General features: G+C 41.8%; 1 protein-coding gene across 4 annotated transcripts in view; it reads left to right on the forward strand.

Annotated features, from left to right (window-relative positions):
• The first annotated feature begins 4,388 nt into the window (after nucleotides 1-4,388).
• fz2 (frizzled 2) overlaps nucleotides 4,389-13,327 on the forward strand; it is a 95,152-nt gene continuing 86,213 nt past the window's right edge. For all 4 annotated transcript variants that reach the window (XM_022849927.2, XM_086972307.1, XM_086972306.1 and 1 more), the window contains exon 1: nucleotides 4,389-4,596. The gene's annotated coding sequence lies outside the window, so the exon portion shown is untranslated. The remainder of the gene's footprint in view (nucleotides 4,597-13,327) is intronic.

The following is a 13,327-nucleotide window of genomic DNA, read 5'->3' on the forward strand; positions in this document are numbered from 1 at the left end:
TATAGCTAAAAAGGAAAGCAAATGATAAGGGCAAATCAAACCTACTTGTGTTCCAGCACGTACATACTCATGCGCTTTTGGCATGAAGTACTCATCATCATAGAAAAACGTGCCATGTGAGTCTTGTCCCAAAGATTATAATCCACTCGCTACTGCCCGTTTGGATACAACTTTGCGAGCTTTTGCCGTTGAAACCAAACAGACCAAGAAAATAAAAAAGAAACAGATGAAAAAACTGCATCAGAAAAATTGATTATTTCAGAATACGATGGCCTAGATTATTAAAGCAACTGGCTATTTATTGCATCCACTAAATATATCTTCAGTGAGTTTTAGCTATCGTCATATCTCAAGATGGAGCTTACGTAGAAAGTAATATGGATTAGAGTTGATCCAGGTGCTCCGTGTGACTCAACTTATATATAAATACTTGTCACTTGTAACGTATTGACAACGGCTAGCCAGTGTCTTGAAAGTTTACTAATTTCACTAAAATTAAATTTATTGACCTAGATAGACATGTCAGTTTTAAGTACATTTGTGTTTAGTCCAATACTATTTTCCATTGGTAAATGCTAATTTACTTCGGAAACCCGAATGTCTCTCTTTTTGTTGAACATATTGTTAAGCTCGTATTGAAATTGCTCAGCACCGGTAGTCTACTTTCGAACCTAGGAATTCTGCCTGCGTGTTGCCTAACTTTAGGGTGACATGACGTAACCTAGGTTTAAAACCGAGTTTAGGCACACTTTAAGTTAATGCAAGATGATGTGATCTGTTAACGGTAGTACAGGAACTACCTGAAACATGTATATGTATTAGTTACTTATTTAGGTCAGAATCTTTTTTATTAGTTTTTACCCGGATAGCACTTCCTTCTGGGAAATCCTTCTGTAATTATGTCTTCGGAGAAGCTTATTTGGCTCGGCGTGTGAAAAGGAGTGTTTTCTGGTAACCTTTCTTTTGGCTTTAGCGGTTTTAGTCTCCTCATTGGGTCCCTTTTTAAGGTTTTCAGTAGTCCCTCCATGAAGAAAAGACTTCTTTGACTCCGCTTTTCTCGAACGCTTTCTTTTAGATCGACTTTTGCGCTGTCTAGTTTTGTGGCTTAGTTGAAACAGATATATCGTTCCTCGTAGAATCCGGACAAAGATAGTTGTTCCTTCAACGACATTTTTAAAGAAAAAAGCAAAAGCATACCCAGTGTACCCAGTACACGCTGTAGAATCACGAATGTAGTAGAACGTTAGCGGGTGCACCTGAAAAGTTGCTTTGGTGAACTTTCCAATATACTTGTATAATGTGTATCGGAAAGTTTATGGCACAGGTTGTTGCTAAGATCCGACAGAAGCTGCTAATCTAATTCAAATATTGCTTTCACATAGTTCTCTGATAGTTTATGAAGTGGAAATGTCGCAGCAAGCAAACCATCATACTTGTACCAGTTGCCGATAAAATACGTTTTTATAAGCTGAATGTCTCACGTACACGGTTCATTATCTTTGTTTGTTCTACTTTTAACGTCTTCGTATAGTTTCTTGTCAGCTAACTGCAGATTGTACCGTGTCTATCTGAGTACGATACGTTAGTTCGTTCGATCTTGTTTCCTCCAATCGGCATTAGTATTTATAGGCCTTGTACCAAAGAACTAGGACAGTAAAACAAAATAGGTGATTCGGGATTTTGTAGTGCACTCAATTTACGACAAAAGTTCCAATCGAACATACTATTAGCATCGTACGTGCGTGCCCTTTTCAACAGAGTACCTCCTAGATCAGGAACTGTTTAACACCGTTACCCCTTTTGTGACCTATTAAAACACATCTAGCATACATTTTAAAATCCGCGCCGTGACGTAATTTTTAAATGTGTGCGAGTTTATTTTCGTTGCAATCAATATTGTTTCGTTAACCTGATCATGGATCGACCATATGATATTTTGTCCATTATCGTTTGTAAAGGTGATTTCATAACGGACACGGAGTCTTCTGCGTTGGGCATCATGTATTTATATTTATATTGATTAAAAATAAAGTACTACACATCTAGGAATTAAATAATCGTTAGTAAAACACAATCTAACTAGAACATTAACAGTTGCATATAATTGTAGCCTAGATGATCCATAGAATCCTAGATTAGAATGAGATATGCCTATAGAACGACGTCTCGAAGGTCTACGATGAAATATAAATAAAAGAGCGATGCGTTTTAGCAAAAAAAAACCTACTATGAAGCGACTTAGGCCGGTAACAACTTAAGTGAAACTGAAAAAATTATCAGATTAATTTCGCCTCGTTTATTATAATGCTGTGCTATGAAGCTTAGCATGGTGTTGTACGAGCATCAATTTGACTATAGGTAACGATAGATAATTGCCGAAAAATGGCTGTGTCCTTATATCGCTTACTAGATCTTCCGGGCAGCCCCATGAAACCTTCAGACGGAAATTCTAAACGGAAATCTGAGAGATCAGTTTTGCCTTGAGATTGCAGAGTAACTTCAAATGGCCAACTGATCGACACGAGCACAGTAGGTACTTAATTTTGATGAGTCTAATAAGTTATAGGCACAGGTTAACGGGAGGGTGACAAAATTCCTGGCGTAATGTTATTAAACTTTCAAGGTATGTGGGGTGATGGCATAGCACGCCGATATCATAAAGCAGTTCCGGAGTCTTTTATTGCGACTGGCTGCTAGCGCAAGCCTGCAATGAAAAAAAAATCTGTAATAAAACAATAAGAAAAATTGCAACGAGATGGTATTGCGGAAATAGTGAGATATGGCAATAAAACAGGCATGATGAATGTGGATTTGGAGCACTGTTTCAGGCCGAGCTAGCCTGATCTCGCTGTAGGCTACTTCAATAAGAAGTAGCAGCTTTGGCGTTTGACGTATATATTCACCACGAAATATAGATAAATAAGTAGATCAGCTTGCGTATGCTATATGGGTAGTGCTGTGGGTTAAGTCGCACGGATCGGGTCGTGCTAATCACCCGATGATGACATAATTTGCCAATCAAATAGCTTGCTGAAATACAGTATTTCTTTACTATTTTTATGAACACAAGGCTCGTAGTAGTCTGATCGCTTCGCTGGCGTCAGACACTGCTGTGATATAAACCTTCTATTGTCCAAGACAGGATTAATTGTCCAGATCATGACGTAATAGACCGCGAGTGGTCTAGCGATTGGCGACATTCAATTATGTGCGTCAAGGTCAAACCTGGCTTCTTTAGCTTGGTCTAAAACGTAAACAAGCAAAATTTGCTAGTAATCCCAGCTGCCCCGAGTTTCGAAATAGGATTGTACGTACATATACCTATGAGCCGACATAATAATTCATCTACTCCTAAGGTACCATTATGATAAACTAATGTTAATTAGAAGTAACTTTCGTTGTTCAGTTAAATGAAACAGGACTAGCTAGAAGAAATAAATTAAGGATCACTATTTATGTGGATATGTATGTGTGTATTATATGTGTGTGGATCCCATTTGAAAGAACTGAAACGTGACAAAATCAAAAAATCACTGCATTGGGCGGTTTACTTAAAACAACGGAGACCATTTTTATAGGTCCAAGGGGAAAATATCAGCATTCACTCTTGAAGAAGAGTAACCTTACGCCATTTTGTAGACCGATTTATGAGTCCGCAAATATTTCTGGTCTCGCTGTGTTATGATTAGGAATAGTGGATAGTAGGGGGTACGAAAAGCATGAAAGGTCATAGTAAGACTAATTTGGACTAATAATTAAAGAGAACTTAAAGAAATATTGTAAATCAGCCTATTCTACTGTTGTCTCGGTCGGGATAACCGACAAGGAAATTTTCGATCGGACCATTTTCTGGTTGACATTGACTCACTGGTGCCGTTGAAGCACATTTTGATTTTTTTGGCTTTTATGTTCCCAGTGATAGGCAACGCAAGCGAAACAGCCTAGCCATCATCGCACGTCATGTTGATTAAAGCATAGTAAGCACCTAATGCTGTAACATTTGTAACAATTGTGTCGTAGGAAAAGTGCGAACATTTCCGGTATGCATCGATGTTATCGATTCTTGTACGTGTACCACGCGTCTCTATAGCAAATTGCATGTTGCGCGGCCGATCGGGTCGTAACTTGTGCCAACGCTTCCGCTGTTTTGCCATTGGCTAGTATTTCTATTTATTTTAATAGTTGTGGTCATTGCCGTCGTCTTCTTCTCCGACGTCGTCTGTCGTCGTCATTGTTGCGGGCTTCTCTTTCCCAGGAGTCGTAGGAGACATCCTTACCCTCACTCCTGAGCTTCGGTAGTAGAACCCTCTCCTAAAGGCAACACCAGCGCCGCCCCCCCCCCCCCCCCAGCGCCGCTCTCCCCCATCGGTTTTGCTCCGAGCAGTCAACATGAAGTCGCGCCACTGTGTCTCTCTGTTTTAATCTAAGCGAGATTTATTGCTGACTAGTCGCAGGCCATTAACATCGGTGAAGTGGTGTCGTTGAGGTGTGAATGAAGTGCGTTGTGGACAGCTGTATGAATGGGTGTATGGGCGACGTGAAACGTGAACGACATGACCAGCTCCCCAGACCGGGCGTGAGCTCCCTCCTAGTCAGGTGAGTAGGAAGCATGGTGTACTCAAGTCGCGGTAGTGCCTGGTGCGCGAAACCTTTGTGGTGCGTCTTCAATAGAGTCAATACGTAACTGTTGAGGACCGGATGCACACATAATTTAGCAATGGGCTAGATAAAGCTGAAGCGTCTGCCGGCCAAAATAAAGCAGCTGACAGCAGCCGCGCGGATGAACGAGTAATGGCAACGTTAGGATGAAGCTTAAATTTACGGAATAGCAGAAGAAAAGAACCGTTTGTCTTAGTGTAGTGCTGAGTTACATATGCGACGCTTCTGGAGAGTAGGCGCTGAGTGACAGCTTGCTGGTATGGATCAGTGGCTGCAAGCGGACCCTGAGAGAGGGCCGACCAGCATGCCGGTTTGTTTACTCTATGCCTGCGCTCTGGTTGCGGATGACGCTAGACAGAAAATACTAGTAAATGTTTCCGGCTGAAGCTAAGCATATGCTCGTACACAACTCATAGATCGAAAATCAATGAAAATGTCCTACCGTGAAGCAAAAGTATCTAAGTGCAGAACTTGATTCGAATTAAATGTGGCTTGGTAAGCAATTTAGTATTAGAAAATATGAGACACAATAATATCTCTTTTGATACGTATATATTTATACATTCAGTATTTGCAAGTCCCAACGGTGGCATCGGAGACTCTTCAATAACAGACTGCTTCGCATACCACAAGAATTGACAGGTGAACCCGTCCTAGCGAAAATGTCGACCGAGTCTATCGCGTAGGAGAGTTTCCTAAAGTATCTTTCCTTTGACATATCCAATGGCGTAACGCATAGAGCCGCTTTCGTATGTCTCTAATTTACCACTGATGTATTACGGCTAATACGTGCTCTAAGGAATAATAGATCAATATTGTCTTGCTACATCTAACAATTGTGTAGTCTAAAATATTGAATTACTTCTATTCATTTTAGCTTTGCCCTTCTTTTCTTTAAAGAATCGGGAAAATGTGACTTAATTTAATTAGAACGTAGTTGTTTCATTTACAAATCTAAGTGAACGAATACGAACGAGTACTTGGCTACCTTTCAAGTGACAAAATCTACGATCTGTTTTCATTTCCATCGTTCTGTCGGGCGAATGAATCAAGACTCCAACACCCACCCACCCCCGCCCTGCAGCATCGCTTTTTTCTGGGGGTAGTTGTGCCAGCACACGCCTGTGGGTCTCGCTGCAACAACTATGCGCCCAATATGAGCAATGACTCATAAATCAACCACAATCTACCACCGTCTGCGTGTCCAACAAGCGCCGTTTCGAGATGAGGGGCAACACAAAGTCTATTGTAATTTAACAGCTCGGGTTTGATGATCGAACTCTACACTGAGTTCAAGTGTCCATTGTCTGATGACTAAAGTACAGTGTGTCAAAATGATTAACTGAGTAGGCATTGAGACGTACGGGTTCATGCACTTACCCAACTACGGGGGTCTACCCTGTCGTGAGTCAGGTTGGGCAGTCCAATAAGCATTTAGTAAGCAATAGTTATTTTAAGGTAAACACTTGTTAATCGGATTTGTTGGCCCGTTTATGATTTTTAACCTGGTAAACTAGTTTTTAGTAGCTTCCGCATATTTTATACTGTTATCTTATCTAGGAGAATGTCTAGCAAGCTATGAGTTGGCAAAATAAATCCTTTCTTTGGAGACGTATGCCAATGTAGCAGATGCTGTTAGAACTCAGACATGTTAAGAAAACCTAATTTATATAATAAAAAACATCCAGTGATTCGAGATGAAACTAAAGGACAGCTCAATTATAGCGTTCAATAAACCTATGGCTTGAAGAATTCAGACATGTTGCTCCAACTATTTCTACAATATTGCATGTTCTAACTAAAAACGTGACATGTATAATACAGAATGATGCCAGTGATCACTAGGTTCCTTATCAGCTATAAACAGTGTTAATTCTTACCAGTTTTTGGCGGTAGTTTTTATTTGATTAAATTGTACGTGCCACCTATCGAGTGATGGTGCAATGGCGACGTGCTTGCCTACTATATACACTTGAGTACAAGTGAAATGATCTAGAATAAGGCCGGGAGTGGTCACACTTCATTTCGCGTCGGTAGGAACCAACTGTCTGAGGCCGAACGTTCAATTAAGGTACCCAAGACAATTATAATATGCTTTTTGTAACAGGTTAGGTCGCACTACATCAGCAAGGTTAAATAGGCGTGTGGTATATTATGAGTAAACTGACAAAGAGTTCACTCGGGACCGTGTTCAACAAATTAAATATTTATAATAGATTAATTAAAATAGCCACACAAACACTCGTTCGTGTACTTGCTTAAATTTGCCGGGTTTTATGACTCCAAAGCGGTCTTTCCACCACCCTCTTCAGAACGACCTTACCGCCGATATAATTAAAGTCTTCATTCACTTACTGTCTATTGCGTTTCCGAATTGCCTGTCTTTCTGGCGGATCGTATGGCGTTACGGCCTGTCGTAGGAAGGTAAAAGAATTCCCGCTGTTTCGGCCGCAAACCGCCCGCATTTTCTGCGCGTTTTGTCGAGTTCTGACATTTCGATATCCTCGACAGCTGATATAGCTGTAGTGAGCTCGCAGTTTAAAAGATGCGTCGCCACGTAAGGTCCAGGAGCACAACTGTGCTTTGTTATAGTAAAAAACAGCCCTTGGAAAGCAGCAACTTAATAAGGTGACCATTGCAACGTCCATATTCGCTGACACGCATGAAAAGGCACCCGGTCGTGTATTCAGTCGCTTAGTCGTGCGCCGTTAGCCAGCGTGAGAGGCGATGGCACGTTTCCATTTTTCTATGACGCAGTACTAAAATTTTCTTGCGGTAGCCCTCTAGACTAGCGAAGTTCGGAACGTACGAAACTTATCGCTGAATGGGACCCACTAGCATTGAAATGTAGTTATCGCAGAATCGTGCGTTGTTGAGTAAACTATCGGGGAAGCTTGTGGCCGGATGCTTATCCGTTGGTCTTTTTCTTGTCGGCCAAGAGCGAACGAATTTAGGCGATATAAGGAGACCTGGTAGAAAGCTGGAACCGCAGTTCGCCTGCTAACTTGATACTATCGAGTCGATATTATGGCAGCTCCCATGGATGTACAATACCAAAGAGCCAGTTTTTCCTGTAGCCACAGCAACCATCCAGGGAATGTTTGCTAGGTTTGAGTGTGGCGTTAAATTGGACTAAGAGTACGGCGGATGGAGCAAAGGTAACTAATGCCAACTTGGATTGATTTCCGGGCGCAAGTTAAAACTTCCGCGCGCGTTCGCGGTGTTCACGACTTCGGTCAGGTCTGGGTTTAATAATTAGGTTGTAAAAAAGCGAAGGAGTAGTAAGGATTTTTACGTAGCTATTTCTGTATGATATTATGTATACTTGTGCGCACTTTTGTGGGCGACAGGTTCGGTTGTTTAGGCCGACTGGATAGTGCATGGCCTGTTGCACTAGGCAAATGGGGAAATGGCTTTTCTTACGATCTTACTATGAGTGCAAACATGTCAGTTCACCGTGCAGCATGACAATAATGCTGTCACTTCGCGGAAAGCTCTTGTTGCTACAGCTCTTTCTATATTGGTTCGATCACGGCAGCCATCTTATTAGATAGTTGGCCTGCAGCACAAACTAAGCTGAAACCTTCCACAATATTTGCTGCCAAACATGTGAATATATTGTTTTAGTATCGACGCCGGCATAAATTATTGCTAACATCATATATGTTGCAGTGAGTTAGTAATCGACAACGCGCTGTTATATTTACCGCCAGTGTATGGAAGATCTATTAAGGGTCTTTGGTTTCGATCCGACCTTCAGACCGGAGCGCCTTAGATCGTCTGTTTCAGGAGTCAATAAAAGGTACACTGTTTATTCTATATTTGCTCAAGTGCATAGCTAAACAATTGGCATTAATTAGTCGCCGTCATAGTCCAACAGTAACGTAAACCTAAACACACGTGAAGTGGTCTATCACATGAGGCCAATAGGGCACGTACTTCAATCTGAATCAAAGCCAGTCACATGAAACACCCCGTAACGGGAGTACCGGACGTAAAACCTGAAAAATTTGTTGTCACGCTGCCATGTGAAAATGCCGCAAAAATGCACAGTTCTATAGATAATAATCTGGAGTGTTAAAAATACTAAACCATGTTTTTTTTTTTTAGCAAAGAAGCTGAGCGTGATTTGCGTCTGACAGTAAAGTATTCGCCAACTTTTTGAGCTAACAATGAATTCTGAGTATTACCTGTAGCTAGTGAATGACTGCTCGTTGAGTTCGTCATCATTTAAACACAATATTCAAATAACACACTGTTTTAAAGCGATATATTTGAGAGAAACCAGTTTTGAAGGACGTCGGAGTCCTGATCCATAAACGTCTACTGGATTCCTTAGCGATTTCTTCATTTTCTTACTCCTTTTCATTATATCAAATCATATAGAGTTTTCTAGGGAGGCATTCATCACATGAAGTTGATTGTATTCTTATGCTGCATCCCCTATTTTGCTAGCTTTGTAGATCTGCTGCTTAAATCGGACAAAAGAAGTATAGACATAGACAAAAAGTAGGGCCAGTTGCCTATTTTTTTCGGGTTTTGCTGCTTTATCGTTGGTGCCCATGAGAGCTAGCTAAGATTAAGACACCTTCGTGCGGTCCAAATTACTACATTATCATTGTGCAAATGGGATGTAGCGAGACCAAGTTGCCACTTTCATAGAGCTAGCACAGAAACTCTTTTTGTATGCGGCCTCTATGACGCTATGAGGGGACTTTCGTCAACTTCTTCTTAGGATAGGTTGGTTAGTCACATATCTGTCTAGCTACAAAAACCTTCAGCTACCGATTTCTTCAGCAACTCAGCTGGGAAAAGCAACTAAAGCCCCCGATGGAACAAACAGGGTTCCGGTAGCTGCTGAGGAATCTGGCGGAAGGAGAAACGCAAGAAAAGAAGCCGTTACTTCCCTACCTTGCTATACTGCTAGCTGACAGGACTTGCAGGAAGGGAAAGCTACGGGCCTATCGATACCGTGGAGCTATGACGCCAGGAAAGAAGACGAGGGTTGGGTATCAGGAGGGGCTCTGAAGGGCTCCGAGTGTTTGTGTGTGTAGTGTGCCTACAGGACAGACTTCTCAAGGAGATCGGCTCGAAGTAGCCGTTGGCCAATCCGCACAGTTAGCTAGCTCCTAGCTGCACAGGCAGTGCTAGTTGAGCCACGGCAAATTGAACGGAAGTCCACTAGTAGTGAGCTTGATCCAGCACAGCAATGGAGATCGTACAAGCCATAGGAACAGCTACCACAATCCGGTACAGCAAGCGCCAATACACATGGTGGCGGGAAGACATCAGTCAATTCAATATCCTATTTGAGTTGCTATAGTTGCTGGGCTGTCCTAGTAAGACGCCGGCCGCTGGTATGGATGGCTTCGTCCTGCAAAGCCCTTCGGGTAACCCGTGGTGGTGGATCATCTGCCTGCCAGTGTCGGTAGTCGAACTGGCGTAGGGGGCCAGCTTGTTTAGCTGCAATCTGTCTGGTATATCATTGGATGCTTGCTTGCTTGCATCGAAGCGGCGTAACCTATTGTGTCTTGGCAATATTGTACGGCTCAGAGCTAACACGAGATGACCATGTGGTCTTCCCCGAACCGGAGGCAAAACAGGGAAGAGCTCTCTCTAACATGAAGTTAGACACTGAAGCTGCTAGTGCTTCTAGAACGATCACCCTTTATTATGTCATCTCAGTGTGTGTTAGAATATGACAAAATAACTTTAAAGTAAATATGTACTTCTTGTGTGAAGCATTTGAACAACAAAAATATATATATATTAGTACAGTAAACTCACTTTGTCTGAAATCAAATGTATAAATATTTTGCCAAAAAAAAAATTTTAAACCGTACTCGAATCAACGAAGTTATGCTACGTTAGTGACCACGGTCCGTGTCGTTACCGCTCAATATTCGAGAAGGTCCCTACTTCGACTCGGCCAAGGCTGCTAATAGTAGTTCTGCTTAGAGGTCTTAGCCCAGTTTATTCACTTTTATTCTTATCTGTTCATTTAACTTACATCTTCAGCACCCTTATCGTCATCGACAGCAGCAGCACTATCAAGTGCATTGTCGACTTTTCGTCAATTTTAGCATCAGCATTATTATCGCTTTATGTTCTTAGCAGGTAATTAAGGATGTCAATAGGCCACAAGCTGACCTGAGCAAATCCCTTATCCTTTTCCGCAAAGTACCAACAAGGTCCCTGAATCCTATCAGTAGTAGCATTACAATAGCAGTAGCACAGCCGTTGGTATTAGTTACGATAAGGCACTGTTTTTCGAAATCCGGGAACACATATCTCCGGGTATGTACAGGCTACGGATATGGACAATAGGCAACTGTAGATCTGACCGTCTTAAGTTAGGTGCTTCCGCGTGTTTGTGTGTATGCGGTTTGATGAAAGCATTTAGCAGTGCTCAGCAAAGACTACGCCACGTTATAGTGCAGCTTGAGAACGACGTCATCTGTGATCGTCGTAGGACCAGGGACCAGTGGCTACGGCGGCAAAGGGGTTCCTGTCTCTCGGCTGTCCTCCACCTGGTCCTTGACGCTATAACCATTTACTTAATGCTTCCTTACGAGCTTCTGTAATGATGGCGTTCGCCTGAACCGCCTCGGCGGACCTCCACCTGAGAGCTAATGGTTTTTAGTTTGCCCGCTACTTGACATAATATTTGCCTACTACACTGTCTCGGTTACGCAAGGCCGAAATTTTTCTCACTATGCGGTGAGTATTCTTATCCGATGTCAGACTACGAAAACCATCCGATTTGGTCGTGAATGAAGTCTGGAAAAGGTCATTTTATACTTCATAATCAGCAGTAACTGGCAGCTTCGGACAACCTGTTGACATAAGGTAACTTAGACTATAAACAGGCAACGTTGCGATGTTAAAGTCAGGGAGGTCACCCTGATGGCGCACCGCACCTAACTGAAGTAGAAATCAAGCTTTTTCCAGATCATTTTATCGATACGACTGTTAGAAAACCTAAAAGGCATATTGTCAGATGAAATGTTTATAATAAGGATTTAAATGTTCATATATATATATATATATATATACATATATATATATATATATATATATATATAGAGAGAGAGAGAGAGAGAGAGAGAGAGAGGTAAACAATAATTATATACAATAATACGTGACTGATTAGGTCACTGGTTGTTCTAAGGTCCATTGTTTAATTTATAGAGCAAAATTTAATGAACTAGTAATAATAGGCTTAAATTTGAGAATTGCTTCCGCGCTTTCATGAATCTGTATGACAAGACCTTGCATAACATATAAATCGTCTGAAGTAGGTTTTTTGAACCTGAACATTAGGCTTAATTAAATTATTCAGCGTTTGATTAATTACCAGAACTATGTATCTTCTAAATTTCCCGTAATCTCTGTAATAACCGAAACGTTATTGTGTCTTGGTTTAGAAAAGCTAGCTTATTGAACTGCCTATAATTAATCATAGATTAACATCTAACAACTCATAAAATACAAACCCGATTTTCTAGTGCGCAGAAAAATGAGTTATAAGAAGAGGCGTTCTGTATTGATTGTGGGTTCTCACGCAGCGAAACCCTAACGTTACGATACATATCGTTGTTTGACACGCGATAAGTTCTCGGATCCGAACCGCGCGTCCGGGCGCATTAAGGCATGGTATAATATTGCCTATCAAGTATAGCATCAGCTGCTTCGTTCTACAAGGAGAAAGGCTCTGTTGGACAGCCCGATTAAGATTATGGATTATTCTTATCGAGTAAATGTTTTGAGAGAATGGGAGCTACATGGCCCAGATTGTCATATGCTAGTAGAATGTTAAGCTGATTTCAACATACGTTTGAATTTCCGATTATTATTGAGAGCCTATTTGCGCTAAGAAGTAGATTTTGCTGTCAGCCTGACAGCTTCAGGCCATGATAGTGACCTGCTAGGAAAAATTCTATTGTTTGAAATCGAAAATTGCTTAACAAACTTCGAGCTTCCACATGAACTTATCATAACTTAAGTTGAAAAAGATGCGTCTAACTGCAGCTTCGATGTTGCTATTACTGACTCGTCAGCTGTACATTTGCTTTTTTACCTAATATACACATCGTGAAAAATATTTTATCCACTGCTGTTGCCATTTGCGGCTTGTTTGCGTTTTCTTTTGGCCGTGTGTAAAAATCGATCAAACCGCAGCGTAGCACGTACCCACGGTTTTTCTTTCCCCAGAGTGCGCTATCTACCGCAAGCTAAATTTTGGTACACAAGCCTCCGTTCTTTGTTTTGACGCAGTCGTCATGTTTCTTTCGAGGCCAGCCGCAACAACGGCATTTTGGGTGGCTTCGCTTGAGATGAGGAGCGGTAGCGAGAATTGGAGGAACTCCTGGCGGAGCCCCTGTGAAACAAGCGCCACAACGTGCGAAGAATTCTGTAGCACTGTTAGGCTAACCCATCGCTGGTGCTGCGGCGGGAACGTCTACCCTGGGCTATACTAGCCTCGACACCCATTTGCCCCTGGCGCAGGCTTTCTATATAGCAATGCGTTAGCACCGAGTCGCTCAGGAGAGGCTTTGCTAGCTAGTATTTGCTTGGTCGGTTGCTTGCTCGTTTCGAGAGCTGACTGCTCTGTAAGGTTACTAACAACAAGCAGCGCGAGTTTAGATGCATTTCATATATATATATA

The sequence above is a fragment of the Varroa jacobsoni genome, unplaced genomic scaffold (genome assembly GCF_002532875.2).
Source record: "Varroa jacobsoni isolate VJ856 unplaced genomic scaffold, vjacob_1.0 scaffold_1428, whole genome shotgun sequence".
NCBI classification, from domain to species: domain Eukaryota; kingdom Metazoa; phylum Arthropoda; class Arachnida; order Mesostigmata; family Varroidae; genus Varroa; species Varroa jacobsoni.